Source organism: Trichomycterus rosablanca, chromosome 27 (genome assembly GCF_030014385.1).
Source record: "Trichomycterus rosablanca isolate fTriRos1 chromosome 27, fTriRos1.hap1, whole genome shotgun sequence".
Taxonomy (NCBI): domain Eukaryota; kingdom Metazoa; phylum Chordata; class Actinopteri; order Siluriformes; family Trichomycteridae; genus Trichomycterus; species Trichomycterus rosablanca.
Genome location: NC_086014.1, coordinates 14,324,741 through 14,351,316, shown reverse-complemented (window position 1 = coordinate 14,351,316; position 26,576 = coordinate 14,324,741). Strand labels below are relative to the sequence as shown.

At 45.1% G+C, this 26,576-nt stretch overlaps 1 protein-coding gene across 1 annotated transcript in view; it reads right to left on the bottom strand.

Moving 5' to 3' along the window:
- Positions 1 to 26,576, bottom strand: part of add3a (adducin 3 (gamma) a) — a 222,836-nt gene that overhangs the window by 79,884 nt on the left and 116,376 nt on the right. The window contains exon 4 of the mRNA XM_062989803.1: positions 26,306 to 26,373. The gene's annotated coding sequence lies outside the window, so the exon portion shown is untranslated. The remainder of the gene's footprint in view (positions 1 to 26,305; positions 26,374 to 26,576) is intronic.

Below are 26,576 nucleotides of genomic sequence, written 5' to 3'. Positions count from 1 at the left end.
CGTGATTTGCTATCACACAGCTAAAAGTGTTAAATCGTTTATTTTATGTCTCATTGTGTCATTTATATGTTTTTATGGCCGCTCCACAGATTAAAAATAACTACTGGAACCAAATAAACCCCCAAAAAAACAATACAATATCTAACAAGACTAAAAATATTATTATTTTTTATCATACTAAAAACAAGCAGAGTACACTGGGCTAATAGCTAAATGCTAATTACAAAATAAACAAATAAATAAATTATTAAATAACTAAAACATTACATGTTATTAATTTGTTGATCTGTACAATTTGCTTTTTTTACCTACTTCTTCCTTATCTGTCTGTCTGTCTGTCTGTCTGTGTCTATCTATCTATCTATCTATCTATCTATCTATCTATCTATCTATCTATCTATCTATCTATCTATCTATCTATCTGTATGTCTGTCTATAATACTATCTAATCTATAATATCTATCTATATGTTTATCTGTCTGTCTATATTATTTGGGTGGTAGGCTCAATGCATTATCAATGAGGGTCTTAAAAATTCCCAACAACAAAGCTGCACCTGATACTCTCTGAAAAAGTAATAAAAGCAGATTTCTTTAATCACTTAAATTCTACATTTTGGGGCTGTATGGACGGGAAAATAATTATCCATAAGCACCTGAAGCACCTCCAGTGTACTAAGTCCTAAAGCTCGACTGCTGGGGACGGGATCACTACCAGCACGTCAGTGAATGATCCTTCTCTCTCACACTCCTCATACACACTGATATGTGGGGTGTCTACATAAAAACAGACAGTCTGACAGACTACATGTATAAAACATTACCAAACCTGATGCTTATGCCTGCACCCACGATTCTGATTCTGAGCCGTGGTGGCACTCGGGATACTTGGAAATGCCATTCAAGCTCTGCAGAGGTTAATAGTTACAATAACTTTCTCCGAGTGTAAAGAAACCCGGAAAGCGGAGGGGGGAACGAAGAGTTGGCCATGCCTAGCCAAATTGCTTCCAGATCCTTTCCTAGAGTAAATTATTACCGAAATTGAGTGCAGACTCTCTGACAGTGTTTCTGCGCCATCACACGGCACACTTTGAAGTGCGTAGTGAGCGACTCGTCCGGCCAATCGGAGCGCCCCTAGAAGCTGCTCGAGTTCCGCCTCATTTGCGCTCTGCTTTTTTTTTCCCCGCCGATGTTCAGTTCGCTTTAATTTACGACAACAAAGAGACGACGGTGAATGGTTTCTGATCACGAAATTTTTTCTTTAAAGAACGCATTCTGGTTTTGGACTTTGTTATTCTTTTATCAGCCCTGCGCCGTGTGTCTGCTGAGGAACATGTGTCTGAAACCAAGAGTGCCTCCAATCAACATCTGTGCTGGTTATACACCACCGGTCATGAAGAGAGTGTGGAAAATGGTAGAGCTACCAAACACGCCTATACACAGATTTCACAGATTTTTTAAAGAAAAGAGCCACATTTCACAGCAGTCATTAAATTATATTTATATATTTATATTTATTTATATTTTCTGCATTTAGCAGACGCTTTTATCCAAAGGGTTAAGGGTTAAGGGCCTTGCTAAAGGGCCCAACATTGGCAACCTGGAAGTGGTGGGGTTTGAACCAGCAACCTTTCGATTACTAGTCCAGTACCTTAACCACTAGGCTACAACTGCACTAATAAATTAAATATTAGATTAAATGGAAGCTACAATACACACACAGCTACCTTAATAGCTTCCTCTTAAAGATAAAAAATACTCGTCTGTGATTTGACCCCTCGCTTGGCGTCCACAGAACTGATTGTTAGTTTTCCAAACTTAGTTACCCGAGTCGTGTTTTTAGCTAGTTTTTAGACGTCGACATCTTGGACATTTTGTCTAACCGACTGCTACTGTAAGCAATAAACTGAACATAAACAAACTATCAGGAGCAGAATACTTCACTGGTTTGTTCTTTTGAGGTTCAGCACAGACTACAGATAGATGATCACGTGTGTAGAGAAGCACACTTTACATTGATATATACACACACTGGAATACATATTACACATATTATATACAGTATAATACATATTCTATATATAAAACAGCCATGGCAAAAACGAAGGAACTGCACACAAAAGCTGAGAGAGGAGATCACTGCACCAAACAGGGCAATGAGGGAGTATTTAGGGAGGAATATTTTAGCACTAATAACCCGCCCTCTGGTCAAATCTGCGATGGAAGGACATGCCTCTGTCCGCCCTGGCGCTCCGTTGCTCCATGCACAAAATGAAAAGCAAATATTAATAACAAGTGTTTTTAGGGAGGGGTGCTGCTTCCTGAGCAGAATGGACGGTTCTTCATTACACAGCACTATTACCGTCATCTACAGCAAGAGGAACGAATTCCTCCTCACATCCAGGTCACATGGGGGGTGTACGGAAGAGGTTTTAGAATTAAAGAAAGAAAATAGCACTCCTGTACTCGTGTGTTTTGGGGTTTGTTTTGGTTATACCCTTAAGAGTTGAACTAGTTTGCCATACAGAAAGGTGAGAATAAATTCTATAGGCCTAAAGACTGTGGAAAATTGAATGGCTGTGTCCCAAATAGCACATTATTGTCCTACTGTATATACTGATATTAGTATCTCTAATTGTCCTACATCCTGTCATATTTCTACCATCTACAGTGCACTAGTGTAGAACCCAGGATTTAGGACACAGCTAGAAATCCACTTTGTTTATTTTTACTCATACAGACTTTAATGACATAAAATGACCTAAAAGACAAACTTCAGTCTGCGCTGTAATGTCCTCGACGGAGAATTGAACAAAGGTGCGTCTGATCCGGACGCTGGGCTCTGTGGGGAGACAGCAATACCAGAACAAATCCTTCATCTAATTGCCGTGACACCTTTCGGTCGTTAGTTTATAGCTCTGAGCCACTCGCTTATGTCTCTCACGCCGAATCATTTATCTCTCGCACTAAAATAAGTTACTATTGAAGTTTTTTTATGAGAGAGAGAGAGCGAGAGATATTGAGAGGAAAAGATACATTTATTATCTGCTTTAATAGTGGCCTTCGGTCCATCCACAGAACTGCACCCATTATAACGTGCAAGACGTCGGGACGTGTGTGTGTGTGTGTGTGTGTGTGTGTGGAGGAGGTGGATTTTTGGTGATTACAGAGTTAACCTGCACAAATAAGAAATAAGATGGCTCCATATTACCCAATCAGTCTGTCTACAGCGGCAGAATTAAGTCTGGTCTAGTCTCTTATTGTGTGTGGGTGGGTGGCTAGAGTTTATCAATTAGTGGCCCCATGACCTTTGGCATTTGTGTGTATTTGGTATTATTAACAACAGGGAGTGGACAGAGACCCGGCTAATACGATTAGTCTGTCCAGAGTCAGAGCGCAATGTTCATAAGTGCACTATATATATATATATATATATACAGTATATATACCCATCAGCCATAACATTAATAACTTTAATAGCTTTTAAAGTATTCGTCATATTGCTCTAAAACAAGTTGTATATTATCAAGTGTAACCCACATTACATACTACACCTCTTATACTGATACTTTTACACTTTATTACATAATAAAAACAGATTTTTATTAATAACTTCAATAGCTTTTAAAGTATTCGTCATATTGCTCTAAAACAAGTTGTATATTATCAAGTGTAACCCACATTACATACTACAACTCTTATACTGACACTTTTACCCTGTATTACATACTAAAAACAGATTGTTATTAAGGAAAGGACCTGGACCACTTCATCTGGGAAACAAACACAGGACCTTGGTCCCTGTGAGGCGACAATGCTACCCACCTAGCCGCCGCGCCGCCCCACTGCTCCATTATGTTGGGATGCAGAATAAATATTGCTGGAAGAAGTTCTAAACAAGGGGGATGAACAGCTATGAGTTGATATTTCATTTTTATATCTTATAATTTACATCATTATGTCTTGTTTTCTTTTTTAAGACACTTTCTTCTCAAATAATTCTAAATAGAATCTTGAATAACAGAATAATTAATCTCCAGGTCTATGCATAACACATCCCACACAATTCCTGCTTGTTTGAGTGACGTTTTCCACTTTGGTTCCATTCCAGACAGATCAGGTAGTTACAGGTTACCCATAATTCATCAGTTCATCAGTTCCAGTTCAGTTGTGTTACTACATCTGTTCAGAGTGAGTTTAATGTAGTAACATATATTAAAATCATTTCTATCCTGCATTCCTGCTTCCCAACCTGTTCTGGGTTTGACTGACAGCTTAATAGAGCGAGCGGATTGGCCGTGACGCGCTGTATCCATATTAGCATGGCCGCGGAGTCCCTGCCCTGTCAGCGCGGGCTGACTTATTGCCCCGCTCCTCTCCCTGGGTGCTTTTTAAATTTTGTAATCCAGATTTAAAAGCATATCGGTGTTTATGCACCCAACACGATAATGATCCATCATGCCGCCCAGCGCCGGCCCGGTTCCTCCTCCCGCCTCGCGAACACGCCGAGCAGCCGCACATAAATAAAAAGCAATTGGACCATCTGTTTGAATATCGCTCCGTCTCCCAGGAGATGCCCGTCTGCCTTTTACATTATCCATTCTAACACACACACACACACACACACACACACACACACCTTGCCCCACTTAACTGGCACCGTCACTATCACAACTTTTTTTTTCTTTTTAACACCCGTGTATCTCACACAAGCACTTTACCTCACCGAAGCACACACACACACACACACACACACACACACACACACACACACACACACACACACACCTCGTCCAATCCCAACAGATGTTACAGAGCCCCGATATCAACCCCAAGGACCAGCTCTGAGATGAACTGGAAAGCCAACGGTGATCCAGGCCTTCGACAGTCAAAATGCACATACACTATATGGACCAAAGTATTGAGACACCATGTGTTTCAGCCATAACAGTCACTAACAGTTTAGGGAAGGTCCTTTCCTGTTCCAGCATGCACTAGGACCGAACCCGGGCCCATGCAGCTGTGCAACCCCAAAACTACTTCTTTAAGCTGTATGTTCAACATGGTTTATTAATATCAACTTAGTTTTGGTTTTGCCTGACATCGAATGTACCTACTGGCATGATTTTGGATGGTGCAGCAACAGTTTAGGGAAGGTCCTTTCCTGTTCCAGCATGACTGCACCCCTGTGCACAAAGCAAAAACCTTCACTCAGCAGCTCTGGGATGAACCGGAACACCAACATCAGCGCCCAGTCGTACAAAGGAACGGGCACAAATTCCCATACTCAGACATACAAAGTCTTGTGAGAAGCTTCTCAGAAGAGTGTCTGTTGTTATAGATAAATGATCACAGTCACTGGTGCTTGATGTGCTGTTGAATGTGACCAGTTGGATGTGGTTCAGGACAGAACCTGGTTACTGGTTGGTAGGAAGACATGACATTTTTACTCTACTCCAACACTAATACTCTTTTTTTATATTAAGTTCATACCGATGTGTCCGTTTGCATGTTGTAAGTCTTGATCTATCTGGTAAGTGATGGAGTTCAGCAGCAGTTCAGTCTCAGCGACGGACGCCGCGGTTCTTTCCTGCTCCTCGCTCATCTGACAGCACTCGGCAAGCCAATAATCCCACACTTCTCCAGATCAATCCCCATCAAAACATCAAATAAAAAGCACGACCTCCTCCCCATCGTTCTCCTTCCATCTCCCAAAAAATCACTTACTGGATGGTATTAGACAGGCTGGATAAAAAGCGTCATTACCACTGGGACTGGGGAGAAGTACCAGCAGAAAAGATTACCGTCGCTTTATGTTGTGTGTGTGTTTTCTAAGCTAGGTGTTACGAGAGCGCTATTATTGATAAACCTGCGCTCTCCGGGTCGCTCTCCGGACCGCTGCTCTTTCATGTCCGTCTGTGTAGCAGAACAAAGTGAGGATTAGCACTCTAACTTTGATCGGCAGGGCCGGAGGTGAATGTGCAGCGAGGTGAAGGACCTGAGGGACGTACAGCCCTGGGTACAGGCGGAGATCTGGGCCGAGGTGGCACGGTTAGTCCTCCGAGATCCGACTGTAAAGTCCATGAGGTTTCTCCTGACTGACGGCGGTAATGACGGGGACTCGGAGAGTGTGGGAACTCGAGGACGTTCTCACAGGAAAGAATGGCTAATTACAAGACAGAACCAGTAACTGGTTCATACTGGTCAGGATCACAGAGTGCACAGGGGGAACAAACCCTAGACTGGGCACCAATCTATCTAGGTGAAACAGATATGTGAAGACCCATTAGTGCCCAAAAAGCGTTCTTTATACTGGCAACATTCATGAGTTCAGTGTACATTAATGGCCTACCCAGTCCCTAGGCCAGAAAAATGGACCAGGGTGGCACAGAGCGTCCAGGAGGCCGGCCCCTAAAGTGGAGTACTGGACCAGGGTGGCACAGAGCATCCTGGAGACCGGTCCCTATGCCGGAGCGTCCTGGAGACCGGTCCCTAAACCGGAGGGACCTGAAGACTGGTCCCTAAACTGGAGTACCAGACCAGGGTGGCACAGAGCATCCAGGAGACCGGTCCCTAAACCGGAGTACCAGACCAGGGTGGCACAGAGCATCCAGGAGACCGGTCCCTAAACCGGAGTACCAGACCAGGGTGGCACAGAGCATCCAGGAGACCGGTCCCTAAACTGGAGTACCAGACCAGGGTGGCACAGAGCATCCAGGAGACCGGCCCCTAAACCGGAGTACCAGACCAGGGTGGCACAGAGCATCCAGGAGACCGGTCCCTAAACCGGAGTACCAGACCAGGGTGGCACAGAGCATCCAGGAGACCTGTTTCTAAACCGGAGTACCAGGGTGGCACAGAGTGACCAGGAGACCGGTCCCTTTGCCGGAGTACTGGACCAGGGTGGCACAGAGCATCCTGGAGACCAGAGTACCAGACCAGGGTGGAACAGAGCATCCTAGAGACCGGTCCCTGAACCAGAGTAACGGACCAAGGTGGCACAGAGCATCCAGGAGACCTGTTTCTAAACCAGAGCGTCCTGGAGACTGGTCCCTAAACCGGAGCGTCCTGGAGACCGGTCTCTAAACCGGAGTACCAGACCAGGGTGGCACAGATCGTCCCGGAGACCGATCCCTAAACTGGAGTACCGCACAAGGAGGGCACAGAGTGTCCTGAGTATCGGACCAGGGTGGCATAGAGCATCCGGTTCTGAAGCTGGAGCATCCAGGAAACCGGTCCCTAAACCAAAGTACCAGACCAGGGTGGCACAGAGCGTCCTGGAGACCAGAGTAATGGACCAGGGTGGCACAGAGTGTCCTGGAGACCAGAGTACTGGACCAGGGTGGCACAGAGTGTCCTGGAGACCAGAGTACTGGACCAGGGTGGCACAGAGTGTCCTGGAGACCAGAGTACTGGACCAGGGTGGCACAGAGCTGCACGCAGGTAACACTGGATATGCCTAAAAGCATGTTTCATCCCACCGGGCGGTTCATAAGCAGATTAGCATTCGTAATTCGTTTTGTTACAGCAGTCAATAAAGCGTCCGATGCAAACGCGGTTCATTTGTATTTCAATTGATGTCCTGTCCCCATTAACTTATGGCTCTAATGCATTCGGCTACATTAGTGAATAGACCTCGCCGGATTAATCACCAGTTCATTGGGATCATTTGCTTTGCTGCTGCCTAATCGAATCACTGACATTGGTAATAAGGGCAAATCTCACCTGTCTGCCTGGCCCCTCACAAACAAGCAAGATAGATTCAGAACCTCGTCTGAGGGTTTGGTTCCATTATTCTGCTCCGAGCTGCGTTCAGTCTCGGATTTCTGACACACGACTATAAATGAAAAATAAAATAAAACATGACATCTTTTACCAAACTGCTGAAGCGGGCGTCCGGATGTTTGTTACACTCGAAGCAGGTTGTGTTTGCACTTAATGCTTTTCATTAGCCTTTTTTAAAGGAGTGCTATAATTAGAGCTTTTATTCTTCAGACATAAAAGCCATTAAATAGGCTGCTCACATTATTTATTTAAAGCTAATTAATGGAAGCAGACCTGGCCCGAACAGAACGAGGCGTGCAGGGGCCTCGAGGTACACGGCGAGCTCTGGGGCGAGATGCTTTCAGCTTGTAAACGTCGTCCTCTCACTCTTTAGAGGAGAAATGGAAAAGTTCCTCCACAACAACGTCACCGTCTCAGGAAAGTTTCATCTCCTTCAGCTTCCTACAACAGATTTTAACTTCACTCACTGTCCGATCTTTCCTTCAAAACATAAAGCAACCAGGTACAAAACCTGATGCTGGAACAAGATTCTAGACTGGAAATGAGAAACCATTAAGATGGGATCAGTCTGTGTCATCAGCAGCCTCAGTGACGTTCTACTGCTCACTGTTCCACATCTGTCAGCATCTGTGAAAGCGCAGATCTCTGGGAGATGATCCATCGACCCCCGTGTCGTTATCGCCCCTCTGCGTGCCGGGGCTCACTCCACGGAGCGCCGCGGGTCATTCGGGGTCCGTGATCACGACTAAACAGCGGCGGCGGCGATATGGCCCGCTCGCTCTCATAGCTCAGCTCTAATGGCCGTTTGGCCAGGACAGACGGCGGTGTTTTATGCGTTATGGTCATGTCCGTGGACGGCTCGGACCTGCGGGGCGCTGTGTCTGGAATAAACAGTTCTCGGGATTGTGGGACGGCAGGTCGTGTAGGACATGAGCGCGAATAACTAACAGCACGCTGCCCGCGTTACCATCTTTATTCATAGCGCAACATTTTCCAACTGAAGCCTAGTACATCATCCGCCTGACTGAGAGCGATGAGCCGTGGAAATAATCCCCCATCTGAACAAGGTACCGCCCCCCCGGGTCTCGGAGCAGGGGTGTTTTTTAGACTCCTTGTAGAATTAAGAGGGGTACGGCTCCACTGCTGACCGAGGAGGGCCGTGACCATCACACGCCCCCTCCGACATGTGTGCATCTTTTCCGGGTTTATATGGAGATCCGTATCGCGCACAGAGAGTCACGCACCGACACTATTATCCCCCAATCAGCCAGCAGAAGAATCCCCTCAAACATCCAACCCAAAAGACAAGCCAATCTTTGTCCGTATGGGCACCCAGCCTCCCGGTAGCAGAATTCCATGGTGATCCTCCCTCTTTAAACCCCCCCCTCCCCAATCTACCAAACTAGTCCTGCTCTGAGTTCTAAACTCTAAGCGTTCCTCTATCGGCCTGGCGTTGTTTCACGTGTGGTGCTGATTACAGACCCCCCGCATATGTGTGCGCCCGTGCTAAGTGCTTCTAGCCGTTTTTCAGCCCGTGACGTGGCGTGTGTGGTATCTTTTCGAAGCTCATACCCACCGCGCCCACCCCCCGGACAACGGCTCCCATTGTAAAGAGCCACCGTAGCTCATAACCCGCCAAGACACCCGCGCGTGTGTGTCAGCTTTGTTTTAAAACCAGTCGACCGTCTCACCTCGCCTCGCCGCGCTCCGCTCTAACATCCATCAGGCTAATGGAGATATCCCAGGACAACGCGGCTCCGGGGCCCGAGAGGGACGCGGGAGGACCCCAGTAAAAAGCTCGATTAATAATCGCGTGCTGATCTGATGTCAGAGTTAAGTGTTTGGTGTTGTGTTTACACAAGCGCGGCCGGCTGAGGAACATCACACTCACTGGCGATCAGTGCTTCATTCATTATGTTATTAAGTGTAAGACTGTGTGGGTGCTTGGGTGGGTCCATGGTACGAATTTCAGTTGTGCTATCAGCCGGTCGGGCGTCTGCTGTGTTTGCACTGAAAAATTGACTTCATCACAGACTGGACTAAGTATAACCTTAAGTTTAAACTAATTGTGTGTGTTTACATTTACATCCAAAGTGACTTATAGTGCTGTGACAATACATTGTCTAAGCAACTGAGAATTAGGGGCCTTGGTGGGTGGTGGGGCTTGAACCAGCGACCTTTCGATTACTAGTCCAGTACCTTAACCTCTAGGCTACAACTGCCCATGTGTATGTATGATGGGGACGATGGGGGTCCCTGCTGAGTCTGGTTCCTGTGGGTCTGTCTGAAAACCTAGTGAGCTGCCTCGCTGCCTACTGCCTACCTGATCAGCTGCCTCAGTAGAGCGGGTTCTAATAAGACATGGAACTCATAAGGCAGATTATTTAGACGCACTACTTTACGACGGGCTGAGGTGGCACGACCCGCTGGCACGCCAACTAACGTCTCCCTCCGTGTACCGAAAACGGTTAAACCGTCCCTGACGCCCCAATTTACAAGTAAACGACACTCGTATAATTACACCTTTATACAGATTAAACATCCATGAGGATTTATTTACATTTGAAAGGAACTCTGTTGCTTGCTCCGCTTCTGTTTTCGTCTGCCACGTTTGTAGTTTTTTGGTGAGAAAAGTCGTGCCGCACTGAATGCTGGGATTGCCTTCAGTGCTGAGGAGGCGTCGGACGCTCCGTCGTCATTCAGTCAGATCATCACTCAGAATTAAGGCGCCTCATTTAGATATGTCCTCTTCTCAGGAGTGTAGGACGACGTAAAAGGGCAGGTGTAGCCTAGTGGTAAAGGTACTGGACTAGTAAGCAGAAAGTCACTGGTTCAAGCCTCACCACTGCCAGGTTGCCACTGTTGGGCCCTTGAGCAAGGCCCTCAACCCTCAGTTGTACTGTAAGTCGCTTTGGATAAAGGCGTCTGTCTGCTAAATGCCGACCGAAACTATAGAAATAAAATTTACCCGAATAAAAATGGGACGGTTGTTTCAGGAACGGCATCCGGCGTAAAAAACGTGCCAGGTCCGGAATGTGGACTGTGTCGACGCCCTAAATACGTGAGCAGCCCGAATGAAAAATAATGCCATATCCCTAGACAGGTTCAGCACCCACTGCGGCCCAGACCTGAACGCTGCTACCAACGGATGAAAATAGTAAATTGACTAATAATAAATACCGACGCATGAAGACTCCACAGTCACGCCACGTCCTGCTCTCTGGCACTGATACATACACAAGACATTAGCTTTCAGTACAAACAGATTTTTTACCCCGTCCACCCCCCCTCATTTTTTTAATGAAGGGTAGGACAGGCAGGAGGACAGAAGATGGGAGGGACGGCACTGCCTACCCCCTCCTCTCCCTCTCACTAGCATCTAATGAGACATATTAATGACAGTAGACCTTAATTCAGGCCATGCATTATTCATTATAATTGATCACCCCCGGTTTGAACGAATACCTTTTTGCCAGTAAAAAAAAAACCGATCCCATTAGCGAGAGTTTAATCCAAATCAAAGCTGTCAAAACATCCAGCTCCTGGGATCGGGCGCTCGCACGCGGACTGTCATAAGGTCCTGAATGAATCACTCTCCTGCATTTGGATCTGACGTTCCATTCATAATTCGCCCCTCTAAAGTGGCGGGTGCTTTTTATTCCCCCTCCGCCCGCCGAATTCTGATCCATTTTTTTTCGAGCCGAGTAGCTCGGGGGAGATTTTTTGTGGAATCAATTTCCAAGATAAATCTCCGGCGCTGAGAGTTCAATTCGTCTTAAATATCGGTGTTAATCGCCGCCTTCCCTCGGATTACCTTTCCTTTATAAAAAAAGAGAATAAATGAGTGTAATCATCTGCACTAAAATGAATTTTTTACCCCAGTTTGTTTAAACAAGGTGGTAAAATTCATTCATTATTTTTGTATAATATTGCAGGGTGGAACGGAGGCTCGGTGGGTAGCACTGTCGCCTCACAAACTCCAAACAAAAAGGACCGTGACCAATCCACCTAGGAATCGAACCCAGGACCTTCTTGCTGTGAGACGATTCACTGCATAAAAAGCAGAAAACACCCTGGACAGGTTGCCAGTCCATCACAAAACACACACACACACGTGTTAATATCTAGGATGATTTTGGACTGTAGGAGGAAACTGGAGCTCCCGGATTTTTTTTGATAATATTGCGGGGCGAAACGGAGGCTCAGTGGGTAGCACTGTCGCCTTACAGCAAGAAGGTCCTGGGTTTGATTCCCAGGTTGAGCAGTCCCGGTCCTTTATGTGTGGAGTTCTCCCTCCGGGAGCTCCGGATTCCTCCCACAGTATAAAGACGTGTGTGTGTGTGTGTGTGTGTGTGTGTTCACCCTGAGTACGATAAAGTGGTGGCAAAACACACCATAAATGAATGAACGGGTCAATAAAAACGTGTATTGAGGACCAGGGTTCGATCCTCCTGTCCCTGACTTTTCTGTATTTAAATCCTCCTTCCAAAAACATGCAGTAGATGGATTGGTTAGTGTGTGAGCTGGTGCTGAACTGTGATAAACTGGCACCCTGTTCTTAGGCCATGTTCACAAGTGGGCAGTCAAAATGCACATGTGATACCAGGGTATTTATACCATGTGTTAACAGGCCCAGTCGACCTGAATTTTGGATTAAACAGGCGAGGGAAACGATGTACACAAATCCCTGGCACTGTCAGATCGTAGTTCACGATATTCACGATATGGAAGCGTGTCCAGATGTGGCATACACCAAGAGAACAGTACAAGCCTGGATAGCAATTTTTGTACACAGTTCGAGTCCAATCAAGAGGAAGGTCACTGCAAATCAGTTCTTTTGACAAGGTGGCACAACAAAGCAATTAATGGAAGCTTTCCGGACACTTGTGAGGACCGGGAATGTCACTCTGTAAATTATACTATCCCGCTACTGCTTGGATCCTAGAGTCTGAGGCCAGTGATTTCAGGGTAAACCGGACCCACCACGACCCTGACGAGGATAAAGTGAAGCGGTGATGTAATAGCTGTATAATACGTTGTTTAACTAATGTTTCATTCCTGGACCTGCTTTATTACCCACAATGCTCCTCTCTCTCTCCTTCCATTACTTTTATTGGATGTGCACACATGCTAGTTTTTTAACAATCTAACCCAAGGCACGAATACACTCAGTGTGATCAATACTGGTTAAAAGGTGTGTGTGTGTGTGTGTGTGTGTGTGTAATAACCCTGTGATTAATGTATTTTAAAGTCAGCCTTTATTTACTGCCCTCCATCTCTGTCCTTTGTTTGGCTCCGGTGTTTTAGATCATTCAGAAATTGATTGATACGCGCGGTAATCAGAGGGGTTCGCTCCGAGGGAAACTGATGTTTCCTGCTTCATCAAAGCACATTGTGCCAAAATAACAGGTCTGCTCTGACCTCTGACCCACACAGCATCGACGTATCGTCCTTTACTGATGATTATTGCTGTTATTATTATTATTATTTGTACCGCGGCTTTTATACGTACGATTCTCTTTCCACAGAGGAAAACAGCCGATAAAGTATAAATAATTTCCCTGTGTGTCCGATCAATACGGCACCTTGTAGCTGAAACGCTTAAGATTAGTCTTTGTTCCAGGCTTTTCTCCATCATGTTTTATCTGTGTGTCGGCTGTGTGTGTGTGTGTGTGTGCGTGTGTGTTCTGCGTGTTCTTTTTATTTCTTTTGTGCTTCGAGTGCCGTTAATTTATTTAAATAAATACATTTTAAGTACAGTCATTCATTCATTTATTAATGGTTTGTTTTAGCACCGATTTGTCCTATTTAGAGTCGTTATGGGTACGATTCACTGGGTAAAAGGTAGGAAACAACCTGGACAGGTTGCCAGTACATCGCAAAACACACACACACACACACACATATTAATATCTAGGACTGTAGTAGGAAACCAACACACTCATGGGGAGAACATGCAACTCAATACAGAAAGGACCCTGACAAATCCACCTGGGAATCAAACCCAGGACCTTCTTGCTGTGAGACGATTCACTGCATAAAAGGTAGGAAACACCCCGGACAGGTTGCCAGTCCATCGCAAAACACACACACACACACACACACACATATTAATATCTAGGAGCTCCCAAAGGAAACCCACTCAGTTTTGACATTTGTAGCTGGACCTAAAAAACTGAACCCCTTGAACTCTCTCCCCATCGTGTGTCTCCAGCAGCACCCACAACCGTCTAAAAATAAAAGTAATAAAAGATATTAGCGTAAAGCTCTATGAAGCGGCGATTCATGGACATTCAGCTTCCTACCAAATTTAGTTCCGTCTCTAATCGAACCCTCCTCCTCTAGATAATCAATCCCCCTGATTACTCCTGTTCCTGGAGATTCACACCGAACCCACGCTGAGTTCCTGCCCCGTTCTGACCGAGCAGAGCCAGTTAGCGATCGCTGGCGCTGAACCGTTTCACAGCAAATCTATTTCTCTTACCGAGGCTAAAAATCAAACGTTGGCGGTAATGCGCTTGTTTTTATCAGACCTGATCACTGCAGGAATATTTCACATTAATTCTAGTTTGTGTCTCGCTTCTTCGTTTATATTTATTTATATGTACGGCCCTACCGAATTCAGCTGAGCTGAGGTCAGGGCTCTGTTTCTTTAGACCGAGCTTTTCTTCACTTCTTTATAGAGCTTTGCTTACAGGGTGACAATCATGCTGGAACAGGAAAGGACCTTCCCTAAACTGTATTGTATTTTAAGCATGAGATCATTAGGGATGTGTGTGGATTTAAAATCAGACATTAAAATAATATTAAGCAAAAACAAAAGTTATGCTACCTCACTAGAGCTGGGATCCGGGGTTCGAGCCCTGTGTTCAGACATGATTGGCTATGAATTGGCTAAATCGCATAGTGATTCTGACAAAACCGGACTCACTGAGACCCTGACCAGGATAAAGCTGCAGTAAAGCATGGAAATGAGTTATGAATGTTAAGATTTAATTCTTCTACTGTGTGTGTGTGTGTGTGTGTGTGTGTGTGCTCCATGAGTGAAGGTGGCTCAATCATTTCCACCAAACGACAGCGGTCATCTTTAGCCCGTCTGACCGATATGAAGTACGCCGGGCCGAAATTGCGAGTGCATTGTTTGCTGGAAGATTTGTGGTGGCGGTTCACGCCACTCTGTCCAAGCTGGCAATTCTGATAAATAAGAATCGAATTTAGTAGCAGCTGTGACACGTTGATTGATCAAAAAGCTCATGGCTAAAGCCTCCCTTCCCTCCAATCTTATTTATCCTTCGTCAAACGCTTTCAAAATCAATACGGGCCGTGTATACAAGCGCCTCTGCGCTACGGGCCAGACGTGGGGTGCGGCCGGGGAAGAAAAACACCTGCTCTCATACTGACGGCTCCTCATTTTTCCTGTCGGGGATGTTTGAGGACTAAATAATGACGCTGGATATGGTTTGAGGCCAGGTGGGGATTATTGTGTGATCCGTTTGTGGAGAGGACGCAGATTGATTTCGCTACTCCGGTGATGAATGAAAAAAAAGAAAGAAACATGACGAGAAGCTAGCTTAGACCCACGGGGTACACGGTGCAGCACAGGAAGCGTGACGGGACGCGTGTCAGGGTGTAAGAACCTGTATGATACAGTTTTAGGACAAATCATAAATCATCCCGACCGTAAAGCATGGTGGAGATAGCATCACTCTCGGGGCCTGCTTTGATGCCTTAAAGCCTGGACAAGTTTCAATCATCAAGGGGGTCAAACTGTCCTCTAACTGTGCTCTAAAGTCGAATCTCAGCTCTGCTATCAGCCGGCCAGGCGCCTGCGCAGACGGCTGGATGACTTAATCAGGGCTCGTCGTCACTGGTGCAAGTGCGACCTCTGCTGACAGGTCGTGATACTGCACTCTGTGAGACCCCATCCTTCCTCTATCAAGGGCGTGGGGGCAATAAGTTCCAGTAGGAAACAAAACAATATAGAATTGATCAAGTTCGAATCTCAGCTCTGCTATCAGCCGGCCGGGCGTCTACACAGACACACGATTGTCTGGATGACTTAAACAGGGTTCGTCGTCACTGGTGCAAGTGCACCCTCTGCTGACAGGTCGAGGTACTGCGCTCTGTGAGACCCGTCCCGGCAGATCAGGGGTGGGCGTCCCTTCCTATACGGGAAAAAAAAATAGGGTATTTTTTTTTTTTTACCCCTTTTTCTCCCCTTTTAGCGCATCCAATTGTTCAATTAGCATCGTGCTTCCTCTCTGTCTATGCCGAACCCTGCCCTGACGGAGGTGATTGAAGCTAACCCATATCCCTTCCGAAACACGAGCAGCAGCCAGATGCATCTTTGCCACCCACACATTGACGAGTTTGGCGCCACCTAGCGTTGCATGCGGAGAGACACACCCTAAGGGCACCCCCTCCCATCTCTGTGTAAGCGCCTCCAATCAGCCGGCAGAGAACGCGATCGCATTCTGACAGAGAGAGACCCACATCCGGTTCTTTGTCCCACCCCCCACATGAGCAACCGGCCAATCGTTGCTCATATAGCCACTCAGCTTCGAACTGGTAAAGCAAGGCTGGATTCGATACCACGTTCTCAGAATCCAGCCCTGGTTGCAGCGTGTTTCTTTTTACCGCTGCGCCACCTGAGCGGCTTCCTATACGGTCTTTCAAATGACCTCCAAGATATTAAATACAAGGGTTCCCTTACACTGCATGGACAAAAGTATTGCTAACAGGTGCAATAAATCAGTCGTACGAGGTAAATGACATGCTTCCAACTTGGACATGCAACAACAGTTTAGGGAAGGCTCTTTCCAGTTCCAGTAAGAGAACAGCTCTGAAATGAATCGGAACATCGTCTGCAATCAAGGCCCAGCAGTACAAATACAAATGCTGTCATCTTGAACAGGTACAAATTCCCACAGACATCTTCTCAGAGGAGCGGCTACTATTCGTTTTTGAAATGGAACGACCGACATGCTCATGATCAGGCGTCCAAATACTTTTGGCCACATAGCACTACTAGCACGAATAACACGCAACATTTTTAGGGGTTTTTTGGTGGCTGCATATTTGCCGTGAAGCTCGTAATAAATTGTAATCAGGAGCGTTTGAGGGAAAAGTAAAAGTAATCCGTGCTGATTTTTTTAGTGCTGCTCACCAGAATAACAATACCGCCGTAATAATTCAGATCTCCGTTTCGCCGGCGCGTGTTGGCAGGCCTGCCCCCGAGACCCTGTCCACGACGGGGAGGACAGAAAGGCCACTGGCATTTGACGGTCCGTGCCCTCTCCGTCGGGGACAGGGTCTCGGGGGCAGGCCTGCGTTAGCCGTTCGGTTGTAGACAAGCCCATTCATTACATTTATACATCGACCCCATCTCGGCTCGCCCTGGCCGCGGGGTCTATCATCAGTCTGGCGCTAATCGGGGCCTCATGTCCAGCGCTGACAGCTTTTATTCCCGTACGGGTGAAGAACATGATATCGGCGTGTTCTCTCCTGTGAGGCACTTGTAGTGGACGTGGCTCTTGGAAGGCCTATCTGACCATTTCTGACGAACAGAAACAGCTCTCACATGATCGAAACATCTGGAACAGGGGAGACAGTGTCCATGGTCCAATGAGCTTCACAGAACCGGCCCATGTTGGTACCAAGAGTGCATCATCAACCGAGGGCACTGACCAACACACAGCGGAAGTAAACAGTATCAACAACATGGTGGAGTCTGTAGGTTACCTGTGGGGATTTGTGCTTTGATCCACAAAGTGAGTATGGATCAACTACCGGTGATAGATAGATAGACAGACAAATAGATAGACAGATAGATAGATAGATAAATAGACAGACAGACAGGTAGACAGACAGACAGACAGATAAATAAATAGACAGACAGACAGATAAATAGATAGACAGATAGACAGACAGACAGACAGACAGACAGATAAATAGATAGATAGATAGACAGACAGACAGACAGACAGACAGATAAATAGATAGACAGATAGACAGACAGACAGACAGACAGACAGATAAATAGATAGACAGATAAATAGACAGACAGACGTAAACAAACACACAAAGACAAACAGACACAGATAAATAGATAGACAGATAGACAGACAGACAGACAGACAGACAGACAGATAAATAGATAGACAGATAGACAGACAGACAGACAGACAGACAGATAAATAGATAGACAGATAGACAGACAGACAGACAGACAGACAGATAAATAGATAGACAGATAAATAGACAGACAGACGTAAACAAACACACAAAGACAAACAGACACAGATAAATAGATAGACAGATAGATAGACAGACAGATAGAGACAGACAGATAAATAGATAGACAGATAGACAGATAAATAGACAGACAGACGTAAACAAACAAAGACAAACAGACACAGATAAATAGACAGATAGACAGACAGACAGACAGATAGACAGATAAACAGATAGACAGACAGACGTAAACAAACAAACAAAGACAAACAGACACAGATAAATAGACAGATAGACAGACAGACAGACAGACAGACAGATAAATAGATAGACAGATAGATAGACAGACAGACAGACAGATAAATAGATAGACAGACAGACGTAAACAAACAAAGACAGACACAGATAAATAGATAGACAGATAGATAGACAGACAGACAGATAGACAGACAGATAGACAGATAAATAGATAGACAGACGTAAACAAACACACATAGAAAGACAAACAGACACAGATAAATAGATAGACAGATAGACAGACAGACACACAGACAGATAGACAGACAGACAGGGTGGCACACAGATGTGCATATTCAACTGACTGATTCTGTCATATGACCTGAACATGAGTTTGATAAACACTAAACCAGGATGATTTGAAGTACCATCATCTTACGTGCGGAATAAAAATTTACAGCCTTTCAGCTTCAGTCTGGAACCTCACGACATTGTGCAGCGTCTCTCTAAAAGCTGGCGAGCGCAGACTCCTGTCTCCCGTGCGTGCTCGTCCCCGGCGCGAGCTCGATAAATAACTTTAATGATGTTTATGAAAAGCGACGGGCTTTTATGAGCACGGCGGACGCCGTTTGCGAGCAGCTCAAAGGAGGAATCCCGCGCGAGTGTGCACGTCTCCGGCTGCAACAGGTTTATAGAAATGAAAGTTGAAGTCGCTCGGGATGTTACAGTTAACCTGTCGTCGCCGCGGCGTTCCGTCGTAAAACACGCGTCCGTCACGCGTCCGCATGTCGGCTCCCATGACCCGTAACGGAGAACCGGGGTCGAACACGGGAGTGTTTATCAGCTCTGAGCGTCTGTACCCTCGGAGCAAAGATTATATAAAGCACGTCAGGGTCAGGGCGGCCGGCGGGAGATATGAGCGGCTCGTAACGGCTACGGTCGAGCGGTGCAGGAATGAGACGCCGTCACATGACTCGGCCGTGGGGTTGAACGGTTGGTTATGGATAATAAAAACCATGTTTGGATTTGATTTGTGTTTGCAGCCATTCAACACCGCACACAATCAGTAAATACACAGAACCTGGAAGATGCTGCTCACAAAAGTCTTCTAGAAGTAACTATTGTAATAAAATAAACATTAATATACAATGACTGACAGTACCTACCTACCTACCTACCTACCTACCTACCTTCCTTCCCATTTTTTGACTGGGCACAAATTCCCACAGTCTTGTGAGAAACCTTCTAAGAAGAGCGGCTGTTGTTCTAGGTGAATAGATCACACAGAGATTTGCTCTATTTTAATATCAGCTCATGATCAGGTGTCCAAATACTTTCGGACGTGTAGTGTACAGGTTGGTGTACACACACACACACACACACACACACACACTCACACTGAGATGAGGATTTACTGCTGCCAGTCAGAGTGAACGTCAGCAGTGGACGGACGTCAGGAGGAAAACAAACGTCCTCTCTAACGGTTTAGTCCTGAATTGGGCCGCGCTGCAGATGTGAGGTTAACAATGTTTGTTTGAGGGAAGCGGACGCTGTTTGTGCAGCTGTGCTAGTCAGAAAGCGGAAGAGAGATCGATTACACAAGAAAACTGAGCTTCTTTTTATTGTTTTTGTTAAATGTTAAACCCAGAAGCTGGTTTGTGAATCAAAATTCTAGTTTTACTTTTTTATACAATATGTTTTTTGAGCCAAAACATTAGGACCACCCAGTGATGCCTGTTTCGTAACAATTCCGCCCAACATTTAATATGAGGGATCGGTCGTGTCTGAGAGACTGAGAGACACTTATAGTCCGGATTTAGCTCCATCTGATTTCCACCTATTTGGTTCTTATCTATTTTATTGTGTTCTGTTTGGTTCTGTTCAGTTTGGTTCTGTTCAGTTTGGTTCTGTTCTGTTTGGTTCTGTTCTGTTTGGTTCTGTTCAGTTTGGTTATTATCTGTTTTATTGTGTTCTGTTTGGTTTTGTTCTGTTTGGTTTTGTTCTGTTTGGTTTTGTTCTGTTTGGTTTTGTTCTGTTCTGTTTTATTGTGTTCTGTTTGGTTCTGTTCTGTTTGGTTCTGTTCTGTTTGGTTCTGTTCTGTTTTACTGTGTTCTGTTTGGTTTTGTTCTGTTTGGTTTTGTTCTGTTCTGTTTTATTGTGTTCTGTTTGGTTCTGTTCTGTTTGGTTCTGTTCTGTTTGGTTCTGTTCTGTTTTACTGTGTTCTGTTGGGTTTTGTTCTGTTTGGTTCTTATCTGTTTTATTGTGTTCTGTTTGGTTTTGTTCTGTTTGGTTCTGTTCTGTTTGGTTCTGTTCTGTTTTATTGTGTTCTGTTTGGTTTTGTTCTGTTTGGTTCTGTTCTGTTTTATTGTGTTCTGTTTGGTTTTGTTCTGTTTGGTTCTGTTCTGTTTGGTTCTTATCTGTTTTATTGTGTTCTGTTTGGTTTTGTTCTGTTTGGTTCTGTTCTGTTTTATTGTGTTCTGTTTAGTTCTAGAGATTTTCTGAAGAACGCTCGTACATCCCTGACCGCCACGTGTTGATCTGATCGGCATAAAGACCGGGGGACTTCGACGAAGAACAAATCGGTATGGCTGGACGACCAAACAGCAAGGGTGAGCTCCCACCCACAGTGGTCTGAGGAAGGACAAGCCATGAACCGCTCCTGATGCCAGAACACATGACGGCTATGGTGTCCGTTACGGACCACCAAAAGATCAGACAGGTCCTTTTGTCAGTCCAAATGCCCAATTCTGCCCAGTCCTGTTTTCCGTAGGATCATCAGGATCATGTGGGCAGCAGGGCACATGTGTACCATTTACCTGCGGGTGCCAGGACAGTAAAATTGTAGCGGGAAACTGGAATGGGTCAAATTCTTATTAAAATAATAAGTAAAATAATTGGCAAATGGTCTGTGTGAAAACCTTGACCCGCCCTGCTCCCTACTACCTACCTGATCAGCTGCCTCAGTAGAGAGGATTCTAGGAGAGGATAATAAGAACGGGCGATGCATTGTGACCAGTGGTATCGAAGAGACACCTGACAGTCTGGTCAGTCAATATCAGTTCAATCTAACATATAGAGCTTAATGCTGGGAAATGTACAACGTATAGAAAAGTTTACGCTTCATGATGCGGCCTAAATGAAACCGTAACGGCGCTGATCTCTGCCGACAGGTACGGCTCTATTTTTTTGCTAACGGGATAACATGGAGTAATTTGCGAGTTCCGAGGACGACCATTCTTCACTCTGTGACATCATAATTAATCATCAGAAATCTGGAACCCTCAGCGTGGAGCTTCGGAGCGCTCCATCATGCTCGCGGAGAACATCTGAGTCTCACTGTATGCTGCTGCGCCGGTGTGTTGCGCGGCTCCATTAATGAAAAAATAACATATCGCGCGATACAAATGAGAGCTGGAGAAGTGGAGGACTCTCAGAAATGGAGAGATAATTAGGTGTCGGCCACGGATTGATGGATGCGGCGTAATTGCTTTTGTGTTATTATTTCGGGTCCAGACGAAACGGAAAGGCGTTCCTCTCCTCCTCCGGCCGCTCACGTTCATTAATCTCATTAATGTGTGGAATTAATATCATTTTATCGGAGGCTCCAGAACCGCCGGAGGTGCTCGCGGCCGCGCTCGCAGTGCCGAGACTGATCAGAGGAATAAAACACGGTGACGCACGCAGCCGTACCAGAGCAGCGCCGCCTTTCATGACTGATGTCCTTATTATTACAACCTTTATTACAACTTTGTTAGTAGGACCGAAGCTGTATTAGAATCTGAAGTAGCAGCTATAGTTTTAATTGGTGCACCTGTCTGGAACACATCTGGCCTAAATGCACCTATTTAAAACACATCATGTTTCGAACACACCTGGCTTAAGTGCACCTGTCTGGTTTGAAATACTCCTGACTTAAGTGCACCTGTTTGGAACACACCTGTCTTCAGTGCACCTGTTTGGAACACACCTGGCTTATGTGCACCTGTTTAGAACAAACTTGGCTTAAGTACAACTGTTTGGAACACACCTGGCTTATGTGCACCTGTTTGGAACACACCTGGCTTAAGTACAACTGTTTGGAACACACCTGGCTTATGTGCATCTGTTTAGAACAAACTTGGCTTAAGTACAACTGTTTGGAACACACCTGGCTTATATGCACCTGTTTGGAACACACCTGGCTTAAGTACAACTGTTTGGAACACACCTGGCTTATGTGCACCTGTTTGGAACACACCTGGCCTAAGTGCACCTGTTTGGAGTCAGTGTCTGGTGGAGTCAGTGCTGCATATTTGACAGCAAATTAAGCAGGTGGTTCTAATGTTTTGGCTCATATGTATAGAAAATACACATAAAATTTCAGAACAGAACTAGAAACCACGCCCGAGTTCCAAACCCTGGCCCTCTCCTGACTCGGACTGTGACCGCTGTCAGGTCCTGAGCCGTCGTCGGGCCCCGTCTCTCTACAGGTGGTTGAGGTGGTGAGAAGCAGGAAATGGGATCTTTACAGCCAATTTAAGCTGAAGTGAGTTAGCGTTTACATGGAGGATATCCCATGACCCCGCCGTAATGACTCCCAGACTACAGGTGGGCTCGCTCTAGTGTGGCAGTGATGGACTGCATAAACACACTTAATCACACTCCTCCAGCTACCTTTCAGAGCGTGCCCTACCACACACACACACACACACACACACACACACAGTAGTACAGCTACAAACAAACATATTACACTTTCAATAGAGCTAGAAATATTTAAAACAATGTCTTTTCATATCATTAAAGGCAAGCAAGCATTATTATCATTATTATTATTATTATTATTGTTATTATTATTATTATCATTATTATTATTATTATTACTATTAATAGTATTATTATTATCATTATTATTATTATCATTATTATTACTATTGTTATTATTATTATTATCATTATTATTATTATTATTAATATTATTATATATAATTATCATTATTATTTTTAATAGTATTATTATTATCATCATTATTTTTAATATTATTATTATTATTTTTAATATTATTATTATTATTATTATTATTATTATTTTTTATATTATTGTTATTATTATTTCTGTTAATATTATTTTTATAATTATTATTTCTGTAATTATAATTTCTAAACGCAGCACAGAGCTGTTTTGACGGCACATTAGGTGGGTGGTTTTAATGTTACATGCTTCAGAAAACCACTGAGGATCTCATGGAGGAGGATGATGACCACTGAGCGAGTGTAGGAGAAAGCCAGAACAGACAAGGAGCTCCTGAAGTATAATTAATCAAACCCTACCTAGTCTGAACTTTTTGGAAATATCCATCCCACTTTTCTGTCCTGCCCATCGCGGTTTATTCTGCTAGATTCTATTTGTATTTCTCTACTCGCCGTCCCTCGTGTTCCCTCCTGTTCCCTCGCGTTCCCTCCTGTTCCCTCCTGTTCCCTCGTGTTCCTCAGCGCTCCTCATTCTCATGTGTGCGCCATGTGAGCAGCACTTAGAAGTCTGCGGTCTCCCTACACGGAGGCTACAAAACGGAATGAAACATGGCAGGCAGGGCGAAGAGGCAGAGAAAAGCACAGACGACAGCCGTTCCCGCTGCTTTTCCACCTTTAATGGGACTTCCGCGGCTGGCCACGGGCGGCCCGGGCCTGCGTTTAATTGTTGTCAGACTCTCTCTTTCACTGCCGCGGTGCCACATGGCTCCAAACACGTCGTACATTTCGGCATTTAGCAGACGCCTTCATCTAAAGTGACTTACAGTACCGGGACAGTGTACTGTCTGAACTATTGAGGGTTAGGGGTCTTGCTCAAGGGCCCAACAGTGGCAACATGGCAGTGGTGCCACCTTGGAAAGACACAGAGGACCAAGTATAAACTGAATTGACAACAACACAACATGGATGCCGTTAACAGGGACATGAGACAGAGAGTGCTGGAGGAAGCTGACCCGTCCATGCAGCCAACCATCACAAAGACATTAAAAACATTGTGATGTGGCTTAAAATAATGGCCCAAAATAACTAGAATTTACTTCTGGGTTTCTGGGTGTCTGTTGTTTGGGGGTAATAGTTGTTGATTGCTTGGCAGTAAGCTGGCACTCATGCTAGGAAGCTTTGCAGTCCAGCGCTGGCTATAAGAGATGGGATAGGAAGGTGGGCATGTGAGTGAAGATGAATGAATACGGGCGTGACTGTGTGGGTTTTATAGTCTTTGGCAGAGTGGATTGATTTATATGATTTAACCCTGGCAGATTCCCTTTCAGTCGGGGTATCACTGAAGGTAATTCATCATCTGGTGTAAATGGTCCGGTGTTGGGTTCAGGTCTGGATTTAAAAGGGTAAAAATCTAAAAATAATCTAAAATTATTGTTTCTTTTTTACATAAATGCACATTTAGGACAAAATTAAAAAAGAACTCCACTTACCATATAGAAGCACTTTGTAGTTCTACAATTACTGACTGTAGTCCATCTGTTTCTCGGCATGCTTTGTTACCCCCTTTCATGCTGTTCTTCAATGGTCAGGACCCCCACAGGACCCCCACAGAGCAGGTATTATTTAGGTGGTGGATGATTCTCAGCACTGCAGTGACACTGACATGGTGGTGGTGTGTTAGTGTGTGTTGTGCTGGTATGAGTGGATCAGACACAGCCGTGTCCACTCACTGTCCACTCTATTAGACACTCCTACCTAGTCGGTCCACCTTGTAGATGTAAAGTCAGAGACGATCGCTCATCTATTGCTGCTGTTTGAGTCGCTCATCTTCTAGACCTTCATCAGTGCTCACAGGACGCTGCCCACGGGGCGCTGTCGGCTGTATATTTTTGGTTGGTGGACGATTCTCAGTCCAGCAGTGACAGTGAGGTGTTTAAAAACTCCAGCAGCGCTGCTGTGTCTGATCCACTCATACCAGCACAACACACACTTACACACCACCACCATGTCAGTGTCACTGCAGTGCTGAGAATGATCCGCCACCTAAATAATACCTGCTCTGTGGGGGTCCTGTGGTGGTCCTGACCATTGACGAACGGGGTGAAAGGGGGTAACAAAGCATGTTATATACAGTATGGTAAGTGGAGCTGATAAAATGGACAGTGAATGTAGAAACAAGAAGGTGGTTTTAATGTTATGGTTGATCGGTGTATATATATATATATATTTATATATACATAGATTCTACAAAATTCTGTGTACATGCCTTTGGGATTAATTGGAATGCTGACTGTGAGCCAGGCCTCAATGCCGACTGAACTTCAGCACCAGCCTGACTAACGCTCGTTTTAGACACTAATTATAAACGTGATGTGTTTCTTTACACATCAGAAATGAAGCTATTCAGCGATTTTAACAAGTCGGCTCCTCATGTACAATCATAAAAAAATAAATCTCAATTTCCTGCGAGTGACTCGGCGCTCTGGGTAAACACGCTCGTAATTGGATTGAGAGGTGCGATGTTTGTGCAGTAATTATGTAATTATCATCCATCATATTTCACTAAGTCGGTTATTAGATCATCCGAGCGGCGTTTTATAGAGATGAAACGCGATCGCTCGTGTCCTCAATGGCTCTCTTCTTCCCGACGTTACGTCTCTGTTTAATTTTCCTCGCTGGCCATGAATGAGCGCTCCTGTCGCGGAGGTGCCGTGGCTAACAGGTGAGGCCGAGCATAACTCGGGCCTTGTGTCCCCTCAGGTGGTGAGCCAAGGGTCAGATCCCACCGGGGCCTGCGTCCTATTTGCATTCAATTACTGTTACGAGCTGCGAATTAAAAACCGGAGCGCGCACTTTCTCTATCCACGTTTGACTCTTCGTTCGCTGCTCCTGCTGTACCCGACGCATTCAATTAAATTTTGTTGTTTTAAATAAGTGAAACACGTAAGTAATTTAAAAATGAAATGATAATGAGCCGCTTCTAAAATAAGGAGGCGTCAGAAAATCATGGAGAGGCATAAATCTCAGGATCTGTGTGGTTTTCACACACACACACGTGTACGCTAACACAAACGTTCACACACGTGGCGTTATGTACTTACGCTGCCGGTGCGAAGGCCTCCGGGGGATTCCGATATGTTTTTCATGCGTGTTTCAGCGGCGTGATGATCTGCACACAGAGAGCAGATGGAGAAATTTACCCATCAGTGTACAATATTTATTTATTTATCAGGGTTTTAACATCATGTTTTACACACTTGGTTACATTCATGACAGGAACGGTAGTTACTGCTTACACAAGATACAGTAAACACACTCATGGACAATTTTGTATCTCCAGTTCACCTCACTTGCACGTCTTTGTACTCTGGG